This window comes from Cololabis saira, chromosome 13, assembly GCF_033807715.1.
Source record: "Cololabis saira isolate AMF1-May2022 chromosome 13, fColSai1.1, whole genome shotgun sequence".
NCBI lineage: Eukaryota > Metazoa > Chordata > Actinopteri > Beloniformes > Belonidae > Cololabis > Cololabis saira.
The window spans coordinates 9,046,964-9,071,854 of record NC_084599.1 but is presented as its reverse complement, the minus strand read 5'-3'; the positions used below and the strand labels follow the sequence as shown (position 1 = coordinate 9,071,854).

At 38.3% G+C, this 24,891-nt stretch overlaps 1 protein-coding gene across 4 annotated transcripts in view; it reads right to left on the bottom strand.

Annotated features, from left to right (window-relative positions):
* lpp (LIM domain containing preferred translocation partner in lipoma) overlaps positions 1 to 24,891 on the bottom strand; it is a 180,452-nt gene that overhangs the window by 120,554 nt on the left and 35,007 nt on the right. For all 4 annotated transcript variants that reach the window (XM_061737593.1, XM_061737594.1, XM_061737596.1 and 1 more), the window contains one exon: positions 22,050 to 22,094. The gene's annotated coding sequence lies outside the window, so the exon portion shown is untranslated. The remainder of the gene's footprint in view (positions 1 to 22,049; positions 22,095 to 24,891) is intronic.

The following is a 24,891-nucleotide window of genomic DNA, read 5'->3' as shown; positions in this document are numbered from 1 at the left end:
TTATTAAGATTTTCTATCATTTCAATCCTTGAACTAGTTTCCTGGAAAGTATAATATTTGAAAACAAGCAAATATTTGCTTGCTTTTTAAAAAAATTATTATTGAAGAAAAATTGGCAGCATGACTGAGTAAATCACTTACTTGGTTCACAATTACCACTTTACCTGTACAACCAATGCAGCTGACATACATGTTCATTTGATGTTTGTTGATGTTTAAAAAATCCATTAGACAGATTTCTGTCTGTGGATGGAGTGCATTTGCTCCTTTATGCCCCTGATTAGATTGTATGAAGTTTCTGGTACCACCAATATCATTGTACGGGTTTCTGTATGATTGCAATAAAGGTCATCTTATCTTAAAACGTAATCATTAATCTTTTTTTCTTTTTTAAATCACAGTCAGAGCAGCTGCAGAAGACTGACATATTTTTGTGATTACTGCCACAAGTAAATGTATTATTTCCACGTAAAAAATTCACCAGTACCAGTGCTGTCATATGCTCCATACACGTGCTGAGTTGCTGTGAATACAAGCTGCAGATCTCAGACCGGGGCGTTCATGACCTGAGTAACAGGGAATGTCGTACTTCATCAGAAGTATAAATCTGGGCTGAGAAAGTAAAAGAGCAGCGTTTTCATTTCCCTCTTTAACACCCTTAGGGTAGCTTTAACAAAGCCCTCTGATCCCACAATTTATCTCATGGAGCTGCTCAGCAGCCGGCACGTTAAACTCCCTTTGGAGTGCAAGCCTGGCCAGCCGCTCCCGTTCACGCGGAGAAAGAAACGGTCTTGTGAAACGGGTCAGGTGGCCCTCCCATTCACAGCCACTGGTTCGGTACAGGACGTACCGAACCACCCACAATGGGGCAGTGGCGGGCTTTATGTGACCACTCATAAATGGAGCGTTCAATAGCCAAAGATGAACACAAGATATCTGATCAAGATATCTGCAGACCTGCTACCAGCACAACTTTTGATTGAAAACTGACAACAGTCATTTACGGCATTCCTGCTCCTCTGTACACCATCTTGGATGTCCGTGTCGACTGTGTGGTTGTAGGTGGCATCTGTGTGCCAAGTCAGGAAGTTTTACAAAAATATCTCCATTCAAGTTGAGAGTAATGTGAGGCATTACATTGGAAAAGGAAAAAAAAAGAACAACAAAAAAAACCACCCCATGAACTCAATGTAATAAGTGTTTCTCTCTCGACTGTCATGTTCATAATAAAGCTATAAACCTAAGAGAGAAAGAGGGTCATTAAAGTGCTTTTCTCTAACCACAGGCTCTTATGAGTAGAAGACTTAAACTACAGTTTTTGGCTCACTAAGCACCGATCAAAACATCACTTCAAAAAGACTGGCAAGAAGAAGGAGAGAGAGTTTTCCTGGCAGTTGTTTTTTTTTTCTCTTTTTTTTAATATAAAACTAGAAGGGTGGCAGGCGACTGGGATTAGCACTCACGGTTCGTGACGCAACGTGCGGGGGGTTCAGCCATGCAGATGAAAATGCTTTAAAAATTAAAAGGTTCCCATCTGCAAGAGGTTGTTGCCAAGTCTTCCCGGCGTTGAACTCGCTCTGCTTTAGAGGGCTGGTCGAATGGCTGAACAGGTTAATGCGACATTAAACAAACAAGTGCTCGCTCCCCTCGCTCCACTGTTTGAAAACAGGAGAAAGCTAAAAGTTCAAGTGGTCATTATGGATCGGGAAATGTTTTGAGCAAAAGGCTAAATATTTGAAGGTGCTGTAAATGTGACACCATACCATGTGCTGACATATTAATAAAAGCAAAAGGCTGTTACCAACCTCTTTCAAGTGTTAAAAATTTAATAGCGAGGGCGCAATAGCAGTCTCAAGACATCAGATGACTGGGCAAGTCAAACATCATGTTCTGAAACATAGCCACTGCAAACAGTACAGCCACAGGACAAGATTATCTCAACACCAGAACCAAAACAAAGACGAGGGCCTTGTCCTTAGTGCCGATCCAGCTGTTTTCATGTTAAACCGCGTCTTTCACCCCCCACCTCCCACCCCAAAACAGACAAAAAAGAAACACACCACACACATAGCAAAAAAAGTTTAATTCTACCTCCCCTACAAAAAAATAAAAAAATATATATGTATATATAAATCAGGACACTGTAAATATTACAGTGATGGAGGAATATTTGATCAAGTTTTAGCCCCTTTTAAAGAAGGTGAGCCAAATTTATACTGCTCAGGTAAATTATTGAGCAAGTTCAAGGGTTCAAAGCATTTACTTTGAAATGTTAGGCACATTTCATCTGGATGTTTGTCAGGTATAAGGTAAGCCTTAAAAAATGGGGGGGTAAAAGTTCTGAAAAAGCTATAAAAGGGGTTTGTTCTGCAAGAAACTGTCAATGTGTGAATTAATCCCCAAAGGGAAATTTAACAGTGTGTGATGCAATCATATGAATAGATTGTCTATTTACAATTTTCAAGTAATTTAATGTAATAATTTAATGTAATAATAATGTAATAATAGTAATAATATTTCAATTTCAAGGGATGGAATCTTTCATCTAATCCCTCAAATAAAATATATATTGTAAGAACCGTGGGATACGAGTCTTACTAGCAGCCATATGAAAAACGCTTATTTTGAGAATATCAGTACGATGGATATGTGGCATTTTTGTACGTGCTGGAGAAATCTTCCATAAATTTGGACTTCCCACTGATTTTTTTTGTGATACAAGAATTATTTTTAAAATTGAAACACAAATGTGGGGCCTCACTTTACCGTCTTGAGGGCCACTGCCCTGCGTTATTTATTGTTTCCTCATCAAATGAATGGGTGACCAGCAGACTTCTGTGGACCTCGATAACAAGCTGTAATTAAGCTGCTAGGTCTTTCTTTTACAGCAGTAATATACATTTTGTTTTTTCCTCAGTGATGCACAAATGGGGCCATTTCTAACCACAACTTGACCACAACCTGAACCATTAACGATACATTGTTCCCATCACACTATCCAACCTCCCATTTCCTTTAAAAATTTAAAAAATCTCCATTCTTCAGTAGAAATCCATGTTTTGCAACTTCTCATGATTATTTTATCAAATAATGCCTAAATATTTACCTTAGAATGGTGATGTTGCAAAAATATACATCATGTATTATTACTACTACTGTCATACTACTACTACTACTACTGTCATTTAGCAGACGCTTTTATCCGAAGCGACTTACATATGAGAGAACAACACAAGCACAAAAATCACATAGGAGGGTCCAGCTGGATCAGTGCTGGTCAAACTTATCCAGCTGTACCCTCCTATGGGATTTTTGTGCTTGTGTTATATAGCAGATACTTTTATCCAAAGCGACTTACATCTGAGAGAACAAACACACCATTTCACCCGGGGAGCAGTTAGGGTTGAGGGCCTTGCTCGGGGGCCCAAGGTGGTTCATCTTGGTTGACATGCTGGGGATCCACGTCTGTGACCACTAGACTACCACCCCCCCATCACCAATTCAATTTGATCTGACCCACCAGCAAATTAGTTGAATATTGTTAAATTTTACTTTTTTGACCAGAGACCTGCCAGTAACCGTGACACCTACTCACTTCAGGTCAGCCCTGGCATCACTGGTCAGCGCAGACTGCACAAACTCCAGCTTCTCAGCTCCCAGAGTCCACAGATTTCCTGTACTAACGGAGCTAGCTTTCCTGTCTTGGTGCACGTACAGAGTAAATTATACAGATGTAAGTTCCAGATCACAAACATGCGAGTTTGATAGCAGATACTTGTTCTCCTCAATGTAAACACGTATAAATCATTCTTCTGTGCTCTTCCAGGACACTTTGTCTAAGCAGCCAAGATTTGACGGCACAATGGTGTCAAATTGGACTGGAATTCAGCTCAGTATAAACAAACAATATATGCTGCAAGTTTTCTTTCTAAATATTCACTCATTTATCACTTGATATTCAATCATCCCCTGATTTTCCCTCACTCTCACTCCAAGGTCTGCAGCACCATATAAGAGAAGTGTGTTGGCACCACCCCAAACACACAACTAAATTGCTAGCCCTTTCCTTTATTTCAGAGCATTAGTTCATGCTTTTGGTTCTGCCTGGTACTCAAGTGGTAGACAACAATTTAACAAAGGTCAAGGTGGTTGTATATTTCATAATCCAAACTGTCATCAACCCTTGAATGGCAATGTCAGTAACTCACCAGCACATCTGTTCAATCGTCCACTTGTTCTAGTCACAGAACAAAGCAAATTACAGGACTGTCTCAGAAAATTAGAATATTGTGATAAAGTTCTTTATTTTCTGTAATGCAATTAAAAAAACAAAAATGTCATACATTCTGGATTCATTACAAATCAACTGAAATATTGCAAGCCTTTTATTATTTTAATATTGCTGATTATGGCTTACAGTTTAAGATTAAGATTCCCAGAATATTCTATTTTTTTGAGATAGGATATTTGAGTTTTCTTAAGCTGTAAGCCATGATCAGCAATATTAAAATAATAAAAGGCTTGCAATATTTCAGTTGATTTGTAATGAATCCAGAATGTATGACATTTTTGTTTTTGTAATTGCATTACAGAAAATCACAATATTCTAATTTTCTGAGACAGTCCTGTATGTCTGATGACTGTTTCTGACACTTACTAGCATCGTCACGTATACGTTTGTTTGGTTTGTCTCAAACTTATACATAAAAATTTCTGATTTTTACTGTCAAAACTCCTGTGTGGATCCACATTTCTTAACGTTTAGCTTGCTTCGTTGCTCTCCTTCATGCTACACAGCTAATGATATTGTTGTGCATATATGAATATACTCCTGGAAAATATTCGCCACACTTTTTATATATTGTTTTACACTTGAAGTCACAGGGTTGCTAACCTGCAAATTGCTCTCTAACTAGTTGAGGTAGTGTCTAAGTACTGCATGTCAGCTGAGCTCACAGCTCTCCTTTTGTTGATTAGTGATTAAATTAAAGTTTTTACAATGAGGCTGTGTTTTCACTGTTTAAACAAAGAAAAATAAGACTTTGAATTAACTGTGTGAACAGGAGATATCTTCCATGGACTTGATATCTCATAGTGAAGCAAATCCACCTCTGGCGTAAGCACCGTGTTCCAACACCTGCTGTAAGTCCATCTCTTAACTCGCAGTGGCAACTTGAGATAAACTGTCTGCGACAATAAGGAGTGAGAAAGCTAGCAGGCAAAATCACCTTTTTGTTGTGTCAAAGCAACTGTGGTGAGAACTCAGTGAAGAGGGTCCCGATCGCGGCTCATCCTGTCTGCACTCAGACACTGAGCTGACAAGAGGGGGTGGACTCTGTCGTGACAAAAGCAGACGGGCAGCAAGTGTTCCCCAGAGAGGTGAGGATAAACTCGCTGGGTGGGTTGCAGCCACGGACGATAACAGTTGCCTGTCTACTTATATCAACTATTTGCACTTTGTTTCATATCCAACACCCAGGCCTGTCCACACAGGGGAATTTGTAGTGGGTTGCAAGTGACCGCAAAGTGACTTCCTACTAAATACCACCTACACACCTCTTCTTTCACTTTGTTAAAAGGGTAGGCAGCTTTTTAACCTGTAATTGGGTGCAGGAAATCAAAAGGCTTTAGTTTCTTGTACCCATGATGCAGTATGAGGAAATAAAGCACAGCTACCCTCTACCTGCTCAGAGGCCGTTTTTAAACAAGGAGCGCTCCATTGGTTTGAGGCCATGAAATTTCAGACTCGTTTGTCTGTGCAGCTATCAGACATTCAGTGTAAAGCCTCTCATAATTAGGCTAATTACACATGGATAATATGAAGGTTAATCAAACGATAAACATGGCAAATACCGATTTGTTTTCCCCATTAGCTATTGTGAGGAGCCCAACCAGTTGATAACCATTACAAATGAGATTTGGAGCTGTGACTACTACAAAGACTTATACCCCCCCACCCCCATCAAACACCCAGCAACACGACCCCTGAGCAAAGATGAAAAAAGAATGTATGAAATTAAAAAAAAGTAGCTACACAGCTCAGTTCAGTTAACTGTTTCAACATCAAGTGAAATGTCACAAATGGTGATAAAAGCTAATGTAAACATCCTGACACACTTCAATCTTTACATAAATCATAGCCCTGCTGTTACCAAAAACACAGCTTGATTTCCATTCTGTCACACATCTCTGAACCTCAATTTTTAATGATGGCATGTCTTAAAATGTGTTTGTCTATGAGCAAAGATTTAAGAAGATGTACTAACTGTTTACTGAAGTGACCAAATGCCACAGAGCCATGGCCAAAGAGACACAGTGACCAGCAACACACACAGTAAAACACAATAAGACCATCGAGAGATGGGAACGGCTACAAAGACACATGAAATGGGTGTGACAAAACAGACGATGTAGAGATACGGCCTTGATCAACACGAGGCAACAACGTAGCAACAGATCGATAGAAGAAAGAAAGGCCATGAAGAAAAAGGAAAATAGAAAAACAATGATACTGAAGAACCAAATAACTAACAAATAACACAAAAGCATTATAAGAGAAGAAATTCAAACCATGAGATGTGTGTTCTGTGACAACAAACTAAAAAGGACAAAACCGACTTGCACTATAACTGAAAAAGATGGGAAAATACAACAAATCGACAACAGACACACAAAGTCGAGACAAAGTATTATAATCTTGATGGCCGTGTGACTTCAGACATCTTTATCTGTTCCAGTTTTTCCAGTGAGACGTTTTCTCCTCTTATCAGTAACTGCAGTATTTTCCCGAATAGTGTGTCTTTCTATGATGAGCACAGACTCGCTAAAGCTTGTTTAAAAAAAACAAAATCTATTGCTTATTTTTTTGGTATTGCTGCATCTTTAGTTATTATCCTTGTTATTAGCTGAACACATTACGAAGAAATATTACACAAAAGGAAGACTGGAGGGTTAAAAGACTAGCAGAGAAATGACTGTTTAAATATGCTCACTAAACATCTTCAATGCCTCAGTGAGTCGTCTTTTATTTGGCTTTCAGGATAAGTTTGTTTTTTTTAAATAAGAGGGAAAAAAATATGTTCCAGCAGAAGTTGAGCATATAAACCAACTTAATTCACTTTTGAAAAAAAAACATGTTTGTTGAAGTAACACCTAAATATTTCTCTAGAAGATTTGCATGATATTGCAGATGTTGAGCAGTTTACTTGAGTTTTTGCCCTTTGCTCCCTAATGACAACAACACAACTTTTCTGTAAATATGTGAATCTGACTTTAATGCTGGCTGACAGTTTGTGTTGGCTTGGGAGATATCAAATAGAATCGGAGGGCTTGGATGACTGGAGTGTGTGCTGCTTGAAACTGCGAGTGGTAAGATGCAAAGTCTCGAGAGCTTATCTCCGAGTCTCTGGAGGTTACTGACTGACAGCTGTAAATATATCAAAACACAACCTTAACCATCTCTCACATACCTCTACGGTCGTTACTTAAAAATAATACTCGCATCAACAACAAGCGAAGGCGGCATCTGTGTATTTCACTTTTTTAAGGAAATCAATTAAAAACTGAAAACAATCAACCTTCAATTGATTATAACTTGTGATCTTGAGTTTAAAAAGGTGTTTTTAAAATAACAAATAATGGTCCGATATCTGTAACAACCCTGTTTATTTCCTCAATGTAGGGGATTCATAAGTCCAGAGAGCCGACAAAACTAATGAATGAAAAAAAAAAACTGGTCAAGTAATAGCAGAGTAAAAACAGAAAATGTAAAACAATTTGTGAATGAAAGAATCCCTACAATATTTTTTTCTTTGACAGGAGTAGCAGTGAAGCAGTATGACAAATAAATATAAAAGCTAGCACGTAAACATTTACCAATTACTACTAAATACCAAATATAGGTGTGTCTTAAATGAATGTGTTTGTAAAGCTACACTTGTTCTATTTGTCTTTAGTTTTTCATCAGCACAATAAAATAAATAACTGTGACAAATTGATTATGACATCTTCACAAAAGCAACCATCATGAATTTCAAATGCATGGACCTAAAAATTCACATATACTTAACTATTGTTCAGATAATAGCTGGTGAAACAAAAATGGCTCAGTAATATTTTAAGCCAACATGATGCCACTTCAATGCTGGGAATTATTCTGGTATCTGGAGTTCAGCTGGAAGGATGAAACCATTTTCCCCTCGTTTGTTGTTTGTTGTGATAGTGGGAAGTGCTCTCAAACATATCCGTTCTCTCTCAGGATACAGGTGGACCCAAGCCCCACCAACCCCAGTGAGTATTTGCACTTACTCTGGGGAGGAAAATGGTTTATACATCCCTTAATTTGTCTCTAATCTGCATGTTAATCAAGAACTAAAAGGGCACAAGATAAAAATGAAAAAAACATCCTCTGGGGATGATGAATGGCTGAACCTCAAGGTAGTACATCCAATATTTGCAAAAAGATTTCAAATAAGAGGTAGCAATTCAATCTTGAAGTAGTAAATGACAATTATGAAATAAAACAAGTCAATTCCAGAACCCAACACTGTCCAGCCTTTGATATCTAGAACTGGTATAAATATTTATACCAATAAATAAGATGAAACTTCAGTAGAAAGGCTGAGCATAGATTCATACTATCTTTACTCAACAATGACATCAGTTTGTCTAACTTGAAGTAAAACCAGTTTTTTTCTTACCTTAGTGTAACCTGCTTTTTTTGCTTCAGCTTCAGCCCAACCCAAACCAAAACCACCTATGAGATGTAGTACAAAGAAATACATCCCAGCAGAACTTAATTAACCTTATTTGATACTAAACAATACAGTCTTCCATCTTGTTTTGATCGTGTACACAAGTTTTCCTGTCCTGCAGGCTCACGGTCAACCCTTTAGCTACCATCTCTCTCAAAAATAAATAAATAGAGAAACAAAAATAGCTTGCGGGACAACACTGGTCCTTGCCTCAAAAAATGCCACAGTGCCTCGCAAATCTGTTGCAGTGACAACATCCCAATGTTAAATCAAATGGAAGATGATTATTGAAAGCAGGCCTATAGCTACACATGTCATTGTGGGATAGGTAGCTAATGAAAGCCGGAGGTTTGGGAGTAGACTAGGGCAAAGTCAGCGGGGTAAAGCTTATCTGGGAGGTAACAACAGTGCGTGAGGGGAGCTGCAAACTTGCCTTGAAAAGATAAAACATCACACCACGCTATCATTAATTGTCCTCATTTGACAAGTGCTATCCCACGGCTTCCTATTACGGCTAGGGAAATCGTTATTGTGGAACAGGAGGCCTTTTTTCCTGTAACTACCTACAAAGGCTGTAGAAAAATGAATATGCCACCATCTTCAAAACGTTTGGAAAGTGACTGAGCAGGGTCTGCTGCCGGCCTCGTCCTGCAGGAGTGCATGGTTCGCTCTGCTCGGTTTTACATGTTGTTCTCCGTGGTGGAGTCTGTGTTTTATAAAGATCTCCGATTAATTAATAACAATAATAATAATGATGATGAAGATTTAATGTGAGGAACCATGTGAGGAATGATCATTTAACTGACTTGTGTTTCTTCTTCTTCAAAGAAAAGAAAAGCAACCCCCTAACACGTACTGTACTGTAGGACTCTCGGAAGGCTTTCTAACATGTAATTTATGAAGCTATGGACAGACTGCAATTTTCATGGGAAGACCATGAATTGCAATGGACACATTTTAAGGGAGGATAGAGTTAATTATGATTCTCAACTCACAAGCCAATTGTCTGGCTGCACGACGGCAGCTGCTCGGTTGCTGAAGACTATGGTGGTGGAATATGATGAAGGCAAGCTTCCAATTTGAGGGATCAAGCTGTCAGCTGTGTGTGCTTTTATAATAGCATGTGTGTGTGTGTGTGTGTGTGTGTGTGTGTGTGTGTGTGTGTGTGTGTGGTGTAGCACATATAAATCAATTTTGAATCAGGTTTATTTAAAACTTCTGGAGACTAGCGTAGATATGGTTGACTCACTGCATTGATAATAAGATTTAAAACACATCCAGTCATATCTTTGTAATACTAAAAGGATAAAAATGCTGAAGAGGAGACTATAGATATTTTCAACTTAAAAATTGTTGCATAAGAATTTAAGGAAAAAAGAGCATATACATATATAACACCAGTTTCTTTAGCTCTGAACAGGGATTACATGATTGGCTTCCAAAGAAACTGTTTTATGTTTAAATGTTTATTTACAGAATAAATTATATATATATATATATATATATATATATATATATATATATATATATATATATATATATACACACACACACACACATACACACCCATACATTTTGTAACCTAAATATTTTTAATAAAAAACATAAACAATACACTGGTTAATTTATTTATTGTGACCCAATGTTACAGATCCCTAATCTTATGGCCTCTAGGATTAGCAGCCAAATGTTTATAATACAACCGATGACAATTAGGTGTTATAGGACTTAGATATTGATGTTTATCAAACTTGAAAAGGTCACAAATCCATTTCAAGAGTTTGGAGTCCACCAATGCAGTCAGATAGATTGGGTGTACAATAAAAAATACATCATTATGTTTCCCTATCAATATTTAATGTGCTGATATTTTCTAAAAACAAATTTTAATTGATTATCTATACCACATCTCAGGATTTTCTTTGAATGTTTACAATTATATTACTGTATTATTAGGCATTATTTCTGTTGTACAGTATTTGCGTCTCTCTCATCTCTGCTGTCAGAAGGCCCTTTCATACGGGAGAATACTCCACGTCTAACACGCAACACAAGCGTGCCGCCTGTCCTTTTTTACATGGACTGACGTGGGGTAGCGTGTCGGGCTGGCCCCGCAAATAACTCGCCTCCTAGGGTCAGGACTAATGTAAACAGAAGTGACGCGGGGTGGCGGGTCGTGGGCCGGATTTGATGATGACAAGACAGGATGTATGCAAGCTCCTCATCCTCAGAGCCGTGGACGTCAGAAATCAGCATGTTACAGAACTGTGATCTGCAACTGAAACACGGACCTAATTAATTAACAAACTCAAAAGCCTCAGAAAGAAGTTACTTGCAGTCAACGAAGACATCAGCAGTAGCGGCAGAGGGAGACTGCTGGTCATATTTGTGCAAGATTTGGGGGAAGTAGCAACGTAAAACGTGCAGTTATTCAGCATGGATCCACCCGCCGCTCCATCTCCTGCATCATCCAGCTGTTCTGATGTCGGTGAAGCCGGCGAGGCCGAGCAAACACACAGCGGGCCGTCATGTTACGTAGTTCCACTTGATAAAGCCTCCCAAATGATCTTCGCTCCCCTCCACTCAGCTTCAGGCTACGGGGAGGCAATAACGTGCCTTGCGTTAACCTTGGGGGTCTAATCTAACTATGCCTACTGCATACTAATAAGCTATATTGTTAATAACGCTGCTTTAATCCACCTTTCTTGTCTCTTTCTTGTATTAGACAAAACAATAAGTCAGAAGGTTCAGTAACTAATTAAATAGCACCCATTAAAGACTACACATCAATCAGCTGTATTTTTAAAACTGCTTTATCTGACATTCATTCACAATAAAAAATATTCAAACTTTCACAAGTATGACAAATTATGTATTTTTTATGCATTTTGAGACAATGTAATCATTTCAGGTTAATGATTGCAGTGGGACTACGATGCCATATTTACCCCGATGACCTAAACTAACCTCACAAATGAAAATTCCCATCTGACAATAAACACTTGTTTTTATGTGACATTAATTTGGTTTTATGTGACTTTATATTTTGATTTCACAGATGGCAAATGTGTGTTTGCACATTGAAAAAGTTATGTATACCTACTCTTACAACTTCAGTAAAAGTTTGCTGATCACGACTGTGAAAAACACCTGCAATTATTGCAAAGTCGTTCCCAAGCCGTGTGTCAACTTTGGGTTTCAGAAGTCATTGACCTTCCAGTACAAGAAACATTTGCATAATAATTTTTAATGATTTTGCCAGTGTAGCACACCCTATGCAAAAAAAAAAAAAACCCAACCCAGATGGCATCAAACATCTAGGGAGGCGTTTAGTATGCTTCCCTACTGCAATCTGCAACCACAGCAGTCGCAACATTATTTATTTCTGCTTTTCGAGACTGAAAGTTGGCCACAAATGCCGTACTGTGGTAGGGCTGTATTAACTTAGAAGTGCCCGTTTGCCCGTTCACATTTGGCAAACCTTTACTGAAGAACCGGATGTTAAGTTTATGGTTATCAAAAAAAATGTATCCCTCAACTCAACTCTTAGGAATTCCTTTTGGATTTGACACTTAATTACACATTTATTACTATAAATATATAATATGCACTGTTCCATTCTATGTTTCAGGTAAATGTGCTTATATACCTTAGCAAATGTACATACTGGCATATTAGAAAACAGACAGGGAGGGACGCCTCTCCTAGTCCCTCCATCTGACTTCCAAAGGTAAATGGGATGCATCAAATTCAGTGTAGTGCACATTTGCGGGTTAATTCATCTTTGTGGATTCAATTGAAGCATTCTTATTGTTTTGTTTACCTGAATTAATGCTGCTCCGTAAGAAAATGAGAGGAAGTTGATGGTTATATTTTCTGTTCTTTACAGAGAGTATCTCTAAGCACAGTTTTACTTAAGAGGCCTCTTTAAGAAACTGTCGACTGGATGCACCAAACAACATCTCTAAAACTGAAAAACAACAGCTTGAGAGCAAACAGTGGTCACGCGAATGCAAAGCTAGGAAGAAAAACACGAGAGTCATGGTAGATTAACGGATTTCTGAAGTTGTCACAGTCTCGGCTGCACGCTGCTGTAGTGAAACTTTTGCCCTCACTAGCACATGAAACATCAAAACAGTTATTATAATTACAGCGTCTCAGTAAGTTATCAACACTAACAAGTCATATTCCTCCTAGAGCAGAAGAAATCGGGACACTTGTTTCATCTTTCCTTTAGCGGACTCGTGAAATGACCCAACTTCTAGATTTATCACTGAGACATATATAAATATACACTTGGACAAGTCTGAGATCTCAAACCTTTTCATATCGCACTCATTGAGCTGATATTTAAATGTTGAGCTTATCCGTTCCTGCTTCATTGAGCACTGCACATCTATCCCCTTATTCAAACTTCTATCGGGTTTTGGCTTGAGGACATAATCCCTTCTCCGGCTTACTCCCTGGCAAAGCCACATAGAATCAACTCATCAATAACACTTTGTTTACTGAATACAGATGACTACACTCAAGAATCCCCTAACATGCACAAATGAGTGTAAGCTTGAGACAAATTCATCTAAGCTTTTTTAAATACTTGAGCAACCATTTAAGCAATTGCAGCAGACGGAGAATTCACATCATAATTGTATTCACATAATGTGAGCTTGGCCCATTGAAGTGCAGACAAAAATCCAGGGCGCTTTGCCCCTTTGTCTTGACTTGTAGGCATTGCTTCAGCTGTACGCAGATAAAGGCCCAGAGGATCGTTGGCCAAATTAGAGCTTCCTTTACCCTCAATATTCCACCGGAGTTTCTCATCCACTCTGCGTGCGACTCCTTCAACAACTCTGATGTAACACCGATGTGAAGAACATATTGTATATAAGATTAACTACAAATAATGTGTATATCGACAAACATGCTTGCTTTATGCCAATGTTTATTCAACTTTCCACAAAAAAAAAGCTTTTGACCTGAATGTAACATTCCTTCATAAATACAAACACAATATAGTCCCCAACTTTACACTCACTTAAGATTCCTTTTTTTTTAAGCAGCTCAATGTAAAACAATGAACCATATGCATCACAAACATTGTACAAGAAGTGCATTGGTCAGTTACATTCTCCATGTAATTATGTCTAAGCTCATATGGAGGGAAATAAAAGGCTAAAAAAATATCCCCTTCTCCTAAGTGGGATCAAAATCTATTGCTATCCAGCGTTGTCTGCTTTTGACAAGGGTGCGCTCTCTGCATCGGTCGTGTGTTTGGCTTGCAAGTGGTATTTGAGACTCGACGTACTTCGATGGTAATTCATTTCAAATCGTCAGTACATGCAAATAACTTTAGTCTTGTCCAGCGAACCATCTGCATCTTTTTGAAAGTGAACTTGCCGTTCAAAAGTCCCTTTTCATTCTCCATATGTCCTCGCTTTTCAAAAAAGTTCACGCGGTAATTCACCATACTTTTCCTCAAGCTACGGGTGCCGTCGACCGCCAGAAATTATATAATGCACGTTTTTTTTTGTCCTGCGCGTTAATCGTGCATTAAAAAAATTGTCGGCGTTAAGAGGACGTTAAGTTAACGCGTTTGACATATGTTCTCCTCAGGGTTGAGTGGGTTTTTCTCCAGGTTCCCCCTAAAGCCAAAAGACTTGTTAACATGTCTTTTGGCTCTGTAGAACCTGACAATTTTATAGTGACCATCTCACAGGGACAAGTTCCTGTTTGGAGCCCTGACTGGGGCCTGTCTGTGTGGAGTTTGGATGTTGGGTACTGGGTTTATTATTCTCCTCCTACAACAGCTAGGCCAGCTGCAGGTCTGAGCTGGAGCAGAGAAACTGAAGCATGGATGAATACATTTAATTTTCAAATGCAAGTCTCTATATGGCCCTCATGAAAAATGCTGTTTTGATTGTGATTTGTTCAATGACTTTTAAACAAATCACAAGACAACTCCAGAAAGCGCTTCTAAGCATTACTTCAGCTGGATAAGTTCACCCCAAGGTTTGGAGATCATGCCATAACTGCACTGTGGTCTGCTCGTTTAAACGCGTATTTTTCTGCATTGCCTGCTTATTGAAACCATGAGAGAGGTCAAATAAAATCTTATGCCTCCACAGCATAAGGTCAGGTCCGTGCACATGTTGAAGCCCGCTTTTGGAGTTTTATTTTGAAAATCCCCTTAATTGTCTATACAATTCTCAAGACCAGTGTCGTGCAGGCTTGATCTACTGTGTGTAAATTGACGTGGTTCACCAGCGGACCGACTGCCAAAATAGACCTGAAGTGTATTTTCTGAATGGCACCACAGAAGGTCGTGTCTGGTGGGAAAATATCTGGTACACTTCTGAACCGCTCCACGGCGCTGGGCGACCGGTCTCATTGTTCACAACTCTAATTCAACACAGCAGCTTTTTTTGATGCTGCTCAGCATCGATCATTCCCTTAGGAACTGGCCTTGTACAAATATGGGTAGTTTAGATAAAACACCCTCTCTTCTGCAACCACTTAAATAGATTTTTAAACGAGAATTGGAATTATAAAGAGGTAAAAATGGGAGAATTTGTCTCACCTGTTCATTTTCTGTTTAAAGGGCTTTTACGTTTTATTTTGTTAATTTTCACCATCTTGCCTGGACTAACTGCTAGGGGTGTAACAATATATCGTGCCACAAAATTTCACGATACAAAAACGTCACTTACTCTTATAAAGGTGAGCATGAATCAATCATTTTTATGATGTAAAATTGTATGTATTTATTTACTTTTATTTATTTATTTAATTTTAGTTGTTAAATTTCTGGAAAAGAAAAAAGTCAAATCATACATGAGAGAAACTATTCAGTTTGTGGCAAAATATTTGTACTTGTATGAAACTGAAGATCATAATGCAAACCTGACATTTACTTTTAGTTCAGTTTGTGGAAAATGGTTGGTCTGGCTTTCTCTTTAAAACTTAAACAGTTATAAAGCATTACAAACTGTAACAATAGGGCAAACGCACAGTATTGTTTTGTATTTTGTGTCTTTCAAATAAAAGACCATTTTTTCCAGTCATATGTTCCTCATCCAAGGTTGTTAAAAAGAAATACTGCTAGAAATACTACTAATGTATCGCACCGTATCATGAGATTAGTGTATCGTTACACCCCTACTAACTGCATCAATCTGGTTTCATGTCGGTTTGTGTGTTGATTAGCAGGATCACTCAAACTTACACACTTTATTTTACTATTATTATTTCCATTCGTGGATTATGGCAAAAATCACACATGCGCTCTCACTTTCACAGACGTGTCTGAAAGAAGACTTATGAATGAATGGCTACCATGACTTAGACTTATGAGGCCATTTATATAACAGTTATGTCTATTGTTGACCTCTCTGTGGTGAATTGAGAAATAAACAATACACACAGACATGTCCCTCATTTTTTCTTAGATTTTCTAAGAATGAAAACTTGTTGGCGTCTCTCATCCAGGGATATCAAAGTTAATCGTGTTTGGTCTCTTTTTTTAGCTGTTGCTAATTCACTTTGGATAAAGGAAAGAGAAAACAAGGCAGAAGAAATATATTTAAATGTTGTTTTGTGTTTTTAATGGAAAAGGAAAACCCCATTTCATTTAAAGTCACTAAAACCTCGACTGAACAAATGGTCAAGAGGAGATGAGTCAATGTCTGGTGGGACGCTGCCTCCTCGTTGGAAAGGGCCTTTCCCCGTTTGTAAAATGTAATATAGTGACATGTTTTGTTTAATTTGTCCTGTAAACATGGTGTTTTGATTATCCAGACCCTCGCCACAGAACATCAGGGATTTTCAGCCACAACAGATGAAGACTTCAGCTCATGGATTTCTAACAGATCACTGCGACAAATACAACCCTGATGATTTTCTTTTTCTTTTTTTAAAGTTTAAATCCTGTTGAAAGACTTCAGCAGAGGAAAAACAAATGCAGGCAATCGTGTAAATCAACAAATTGGACACATTTGGACACCCGTGATTCATCCACGGATCACTGGTTAAAAGAAGTCAGATGTTTGTCTTACTCCTGAAGAAAAACAAAGTCTGAAATCCTGCTTGGCCAGAAGCATCTGTGCAGCATGAGGCTTGATTTAAATGCTCTGGGCTTGAGTCCTCGTGCCCCTCTGTTTCCAGTTGTATTTAATCTTTCACTTCTCCACTGCTCACTCTGCAGTGTTATGACCCAAAGTGACACCCAAAGAAGATTAACTGAAATGCAAAGTTAGTTGTTTTTTTGGGAGGCTTTGTGCTTAATTGACTGATGGTTACTGCTGTTTATTTGTTCCTGCTGCTTCCAACTAATCCAAACCCGCTCACTGGCCTGTCCAAAAATCCACTCGGGGTATCTATGTCAGGCCTCCTAATCACTCTGGGGTTGCTTTAATCTAATCTTTCCATCTTAAGCATGTCTTATCTACTTGTTTTCTGCTCTTCACTTTCCTTGCAGAAGGTGATCACAGCTGTGTGCCACCGTGTTCCAGTTTCTCATGAATTCTCAGTAACTGTTTCAGAAAAATCCTTCACTCTCATTCTGCAAACATGCACAGCAGGACGGCAACCAAACTTATCTGGCAGAGCTGGGAGTCAAGGCTGCCGTTGCTCTATCATATACCCGTTGAGACCCTATTATTTTCAAGTGCTGTGTGAAGGTGTGTGGCCTCTAGCAGCCAGTAGAAAAGTATTGATTAAGTAAAAAAAAGATGAAAATGAGTTGTGTATTCAGTTTAAATATGAACGGCCCCGTCTCAGATAAAGTGAACCAAGTTACTAACTACTGATCCTGATTACAGAGGGGCAAAAGAAAAACAAAAAGTCTCCATTTAGAAAACATTACAAGATCTAAGATGACTTGTTTTTGTCAGCACTAATCAAGAAGCTATAAAATATGGAAACAACGTGGGTGGTGAGAAAACACAGACTGAATTTTGAGTACAGAGCTTTTATTTTGTTCCTAAAGATCTTAATGCTGAAGGTAGTACAGTCTAGCTTCTATTGAGACATGTTGACAGAAATGTAATACAACTTTAATAAATTAAATCACTTAGCGTGATATTTTGTAATTGTTTGTAAGCTGGACTGTTAAATTTGATCTTATTCCTCTTCAAGATTCAACGAGAATTATTTAAGACAACTCGATGATTCTCTTGCTACTGGTATAAAAGTAGTAGCAGAAACACACCACACACACACACACACACACACACACACACTTATACAGTACAGATAAAAGGTTGGGACACACATCCCCATTTTTTTGATTGAGAAGGTGCGTCCAAACTCTACGGTGTGTGTGTGTGTGTGTGTGTGTGTGTGTGTGTGTGTGTGTGTGTGTGTGTGTGTGTGTGTGTGTGTGTGTGTGTGTGTGTGTGTGTGTGTGTGTGCTTACGGACGCACGCACGCAAAGCTGGAGGGAGGAAAAAAAAGTGTCTTGATGATGAATGATGACATTACCCAGATTTGGAGCAGAAGTTCACAGATGAGAGAGAGTGGATCTATTTAATGAATTAAAAAAAGGTGTCCGTTTGAGCCACTGGGGTTTGGTAGACAACATTGAGTCATACGCTTTGGTATTGTCCCATAATGCACTTGTGCGCCAGCCTCTTGTTGGACAGCGGACCAGTAAATAATCTTTTTATACAGTAAAGTGGGTGGATGCAATGCCCCGTCTTTCAAGCTTGACACACCGACGATTCAAAAACATGTTTTTGACTGCTTTGTGAGAGTTTCAGCAACAGCAAAGAAAACATTTGGCATGGTAAAAAAATGTTACGCCCAATAAGATTCCACCTGGATTTTGATTTCAGCTATTCTAGGAAAGCTCTTTTAACAATGAATGTGGTGATAGTGAAGTGAGATTAACACGCTGGAGAAGCTGTGAGGAAAATGCAGCAGTTGTTAGTCTGAGTTTTCGCTGAGATCCTGTAATTACTTTGCATATTTGGTCAGACTGAAATGCATGGCTATTGAATGTGAGGGAAGACCACCAAATTTCATACTGAGGAACCCATAATTTAATTTCTCTGTTGGACCCGAGAAAAAATTGAAGGATTTATCCACTTATACTTAAAGTCCCTGCACTCTGAGATGAGTCAAGGAAACCCTCTGGCTGCAGCGCCCGTCAAACCAAACAAAGAGTTAAGCACTTTAAGTTCTCCTCTGAAGCTAAACCGTTCCTCAAATTCAGCTGACAGCCAGCCTCGCAAGTCAGCCGTCGGTCTGACGTGTGTTTAAGAATCTAACCCAAATAGATAAAGTCAGCTTCCAGACAAACAATTTGAGAACAAAGATTACACCAAAACTTTGGCCCAGTCATGTGAGCTGGTCTCCTTCGGTCCTACTCTGCTGTCTTCATGCTGACAGATGAATAAAACTACGCTCAACACAAGTGTCCGTTTTGTGTCTTTGAACTTAGAAAGCAGCTGAATTCCTGTCGCTTTCCACGCACCCAGAAATGTATGATACCTTGTGACACCATTTTCAAAACAATACGGAAAAAGATTCTGTGAAATGATTTAATTTTGCCCTCTAAACTCTAAAAAGCTTCTTGTGAAAATAAATACAGAATTTGTCTGTGATGGTATACAAAGACGTTAATATTGCATGTTAACAGTTCCTCTGCACCCAAATATTCGCTTTTTATTCTGATATGTTATGATTATAAAACAGGCCATGTATAATTAAAAAAAACAACTACAAGTCAAGGAGTAAAATCATTGAAAAGATGTCTAAAATATATCAATAGTATATAATTTAAATAAAAAGTTTTAAAACCACAAAAAAAAACAGTCAATGTTTTGCTGCTTAATTTGAAAATACAGCAGAAACATTTAACCATTGTTCTGACTGAAATTAAAGTAAACGTGTCTTTGATCCATAAAACATGATCATACAGAGACATTGATGTGAATTTTCATTATAACAATGATTACACTTCGTTTCATTCCAAAAACAATGTTGAGTTGTTACTATGGGAAAAAAAGATGCTGTTTAAGAACATCACTTTTGCTAAGTTTTTTTTTTTCATATTTTTCTTTGAAATCTAAAAGAATTTATATTATTATAATTATTATCATAAGTATTGTTACTATTATTACTACTATTATAGTATTATTATAATAATGAGAATAACAAAAGTGAGTAAATGAGCCTGCAGAAGGGAACGAAGCTTAAATGGACCGCCTGTTCTGCATTTATAGATGAAGTGAAGAAGAGCTCAGGTTCCCATATGAGCACCTGGCCATCTGTTTCAAAAATATATGAAATTTAGCATTCAAAAACAGGCTATGCTTTGCTAAACACAGACATGTCCCCAGCTTAGTTTACGCTGATCTGAATATGTGTTTGATATGCATTATGCTCCATTTGCTGTGAAACATGTGACTTGATGTAAGAATTTAATCACTTACAGATTTAAGTTAGCTCCTAAAACAAACAAAACAAGAAAAGAAATTACATTTTTGTGTTTCCATTAGAATAAAAAGTTAATGAATTGCACTTTTCAACTGATTACAGTGAGGTCTATTAGTGTTATCAGCGTATGTAAACATGAGTCTGGTCTGACTGTCAAGGAAGCAGCTTATCAGAAACAACTCCCACTAAAACGTGCCAATCAAGAGAAAGAAAAAAAAATGCTGTGAGCTTAACAAATGCACCACATAAATACTTAACTTTCTATGGCAAATGCATTCAAAGAAAAGACTAAACCTGACAACTCTGGAAAAACACTACATTTTTTAGCTCCTGAAGAAACAAGAAACTTGAAATGAGACCTGATGAAGGACAACAAAACTGTTGTTTGTGCTATTTAATCATTAACTTTGGTATTATGTTAAGCAATATCAAGAAAATGTATTAAAGAGTTTGTGCAACTTGAAAAGATTAGATTCATGCTGTTAGATAATCTGTCACATTGATCCAAATATAAACACTAACAGTCAAATGTTCCATTCATTTCCATGGGAAAGTGTGTCTAAACTTTTGAATGGTAGTGTGTGTGTGTGTGTGTGTGTGTGTGTGTGTGTGTGTGTGTGTGTGTGTGTGTGTGTGTGTGTGTGTGTGTGTGTGTGTGTGCGAGCGTGCGTGCGTGCGTGCGTGCGTGCGTGCGTGCGTGCGTGCGTGCGTGCGTGCGTGCGTGCGTGCGTGCGTGCGTGCGTGCGTGCGTGCGTGCGTGTGTGTAATTAATTTCACCGATCAAAGCAATCATTACACAATCTTGCACGTCTATAATGACACTCAAATGGGTTAAAAGCCAAATCGAACACCAAATCAAAAACACAATTTGTAGGGTGGAAGCAAACGGCACAATAAAAACAGTTCTGAGATGAAACTAGGAATGAATCGTGGGAAAATACTGGACACAGTTTTATTTTAGTAAGAAAAACTGTTGCCCCCCCCCACACACACAATTTCTGTCTAAATCGTATAATCTGTTTTTCTCATAACGGAGGCTAACTGACTATATTAAGAATGCATCACGGGACTACATACTGAACAAGATTGAGGCAAATTTCTTCCCTTTCACCAGCTTTTTACGGTGCAAATGCAATAAGAAAGCAGAGCGATTTTAATTGCATCTAGCCACCGTGAATCAAAGCTGCAATTATCTTTCTAAATTTTACAATTCCAATAAAACACAAAGGGGGACTTTTCTAAAACTATAAGATTAATACATAATATATCATCCCATGTAAATCCACAAAAACACAATTTCTTAGAGTTATTACATAAGAAGCAAAGAGGCAAATGCACATATACTGGTATACCTCGCCAAAGATGATATGGAAATTATATTGGTACTAAATGCCTTTCAAGTGTTTTCAAGTTGTGACAAAATCATTTAAAAAAAGAAAGAGAAAGAGAGAGAGGTATTTCAAGTCAAAATAATAACTGTTTACCTTTAGTTGAGAAATTAACAGAAACTGAACTGAAAGAAAAGCAAATATTCTGCTCAACAATGTTTGTCTGTGCAGCAGTCCCCTGAAAAGCGTTACTTGGACAGCCCTTATATTTAATGTCCCTACCAATGAGCTTGAAATGCTCTCTCTTTATAAATAAAGAGTAAAACACATTACAAACGCACATGCGTATGACAACTTTACAGCAATATTAAAACCTTTACCGATTGTTATGTTGATGTTTTTGTTTTCTCCGTGTGGTTGAGTGAAAGGGGAGAGGAGAAGAAAACACTATGATCAGGGAATATCAAAAAACATGGTAGAGCTGAGCGAAGGAGAGGAAGAAAAACTAAATAAAATCAGGCCAAGTACTTACCAAGGTTTTTAAAGCGGTGATGGTCAGGACCACAGGATCACACACCTGAAGAGAAGCACAACAAACATCTCATGAAGTGAAACAGGTAACATTACATCACTTTAATGAATCAGTCCAATCTGGGTTTGCTGCAACTGTTAGAAATCATCTTCCTCATCTTCCATTCACTTGTTTACTTAAAGAAAGTTAGAATTAAAAGTGCTGCACTAATGCCTAAAGTGAAACTAACTTTTGACTGCAGGGGATGAATTCAAAAATGATAATTGTGAGTGAAACTTCTATTTTTGGTGTTGTGAATGTCCTACATTCTGTTTAGATGCAGGTAAGGATGGGGGTGGCAGGATTTTTGTCTCCAGGGCCCATAGATGTGTATTCCTTTTGCTGAGGAAAGCTTTTGTTCTGATAAATTGACAGTGTCAGTTTCCCACATTGCCACACAGTGGCATATACTATCGGGAGCAGTAGTGGGAACACAGATGCTACATACCATTGGCGTCACTCAAAGTGACAGTTGTTGTTTTTTCTTCTCTTTTGAGGGAGGGGGGGCCATTTTTCTAAATGTAAACTTACACGGAAGCAGGAAGGAATACGAATTAATACACCTACACTACCCTTCTCCCTTTGGAATGACAGAAATGTCTTTGTACTCTGATCATAATTACCGGTGGGCGCCGGTTTGGGATTGTTATCCCTGCCTCCGCCACTCTTTTTTCTTCCCCCCCCAAGTATAGAGCAATGTTTTGAGGACATACCACTGACAACTAGGTCTTTTCTCAACTTTGCTTCAGTTTCTTCACGCCGTCTTAATATTAGGCAACAACTATTGTTTTGGTAGCATATGCTAATTTCAGACATACTATTTTTGCCAAGCACAGCATGTGACCTGACACAGTAATCCAATACTGGGCAGACCACATATGTATTTCTGGGTAAATTAAGTTCATTAGTTCTGTCTTGGTACTTTTTAGTATAATGTAGCACTTTGATTCTGCCCTCTGATCTCCAGTCTGAAATTTGACCAATATTCCTGCCCAAAACGTGTCCAAATGTGTGTTGAATGTTAGATTATGTTAGATATTTGACACTACCGGTTTTATTTAATTTACCTTTGTGAATTAATAAACTATTCTTCTACTGAAATTGGTAAATAAATCAATTATAGTCATTGAATATGTAAACGTAGCACAAAAAGTAAGTACATTTGTGTTTGGTAGATTATTTCTTTGTTGAAACAATGCTTTTTGGTAATAAAAGTTTATTTCCCTTTTAAATGTTGCCACTGCTCTTCTCTACCAATGCCAAACAACTTATTTTGTTGTTGCTATTGACTCTTGCACTGGTGTCTGCACACATCCACTGGAACCTGAACATGTGGAGAACGTTATGGTCAGTGATGAGTCAGGATCCTGTCTATGGTAGTCGGGCCGTGGGGGTCAAAGTGTGGAGAAGCTGCGGAGAAGGCTTTGCTGAACGCTGCACCGATAGAGTAACATATTTTGGTGGGAGCCGTGTGATGGTGGGGGGCGGCATCTCCCTCTCCAGAAAAATGAGGCTCATCATCATTGGAGGCATCTCAGTGCAAAGAGATATCAAGATGACATTCTGCAACCAGTGGCAACCCCATATCTCTACAGGCGGGGCTCGAACTCTATCCTCCGAGATGACAACGCCGGCCCCCACGGAGCGGGTTTATCAGAGACCTCCAGAATCTGGGAGAGGAGAGGATGGAGACCTGCCAGCAGTCCCGACCTCAACCCCACTGAATGATTGTGGGATGAGCTTGGGCGTGCTGTTGGTGCCAGAGTGGCCGACACAACCATGGCTGACTTGTGACAAATGCTGAGAGAAGAATGAGATGCCCTCCCACAGCAGTGTGAGACCAGCCTGTTCTGGCTGTGTTTGGTTCTTCCTCACCGTACTGGGGCTGCTGTTTGGTAAATGGAGAAATTCTTAAATTGACAAACTTTAATCATCCAATCGACCAAACAAGGGTCAATGGCAAAATAAGTTGTTGCATGGTCAAGAGATTTGGCAACTTATTCTTGGATGCGACCTCTGCTGTTCATCCCACTAAAGCATGTTTCTTACAAATATGTTACCTTTTAAAAAGAGAAATAAACAGGCTTTCAAACGGGATACGATTATTGCGGGGGAAAAAAGACAAATGTACTTACTTTTCTGGCTAAGTTTGTTTATACTTTACACACACAAACACACACACACACATATATATATATATATATATATATATATATATATATATATATATATATTAGGGCTGGGCGATATATCGAGATTTTAATATATATCGATATATTTTCAAACGCGATATGGTACGAGACAATATCGTTTATATCGAAAAAAAATTTTTTTATATATTTTGATATAGCTTATTTTGTGACAAATTGACTTGAATGTTTTATTTGAGATTTGCACAAATGTTTTGTTATTTGCACAACTGTCAACCTCAGTGGAAAAGTCTGCCTGTTACTGTCTACATTATATTAATTGCACAGTGTATTTTAATTTAATTGTTATGCAGGAAAGGGATATTTGTTTTATTTTATTCAAGAAGCATTTTTATTCTATATATGCAGGCAGTTTATTTTTATTTCATTTGTTTTATACATTTTGATATTGTGCAGTCCTCTGTTAATAAATGTACCTGTGTGACATTTGGCACGAGGCTTTGTATTAAAACTGACTGTTTTTTTAAGGGTTTGCCTCAGATAAAAATGAAGCTAACAGAGATGCTATGCTATAATGCTTTGGGGGAAACCCCAATTAAGGCACAGAAAAAATATAGATATATATCGAGTATCGCCATTTAGCTAGAAAATAT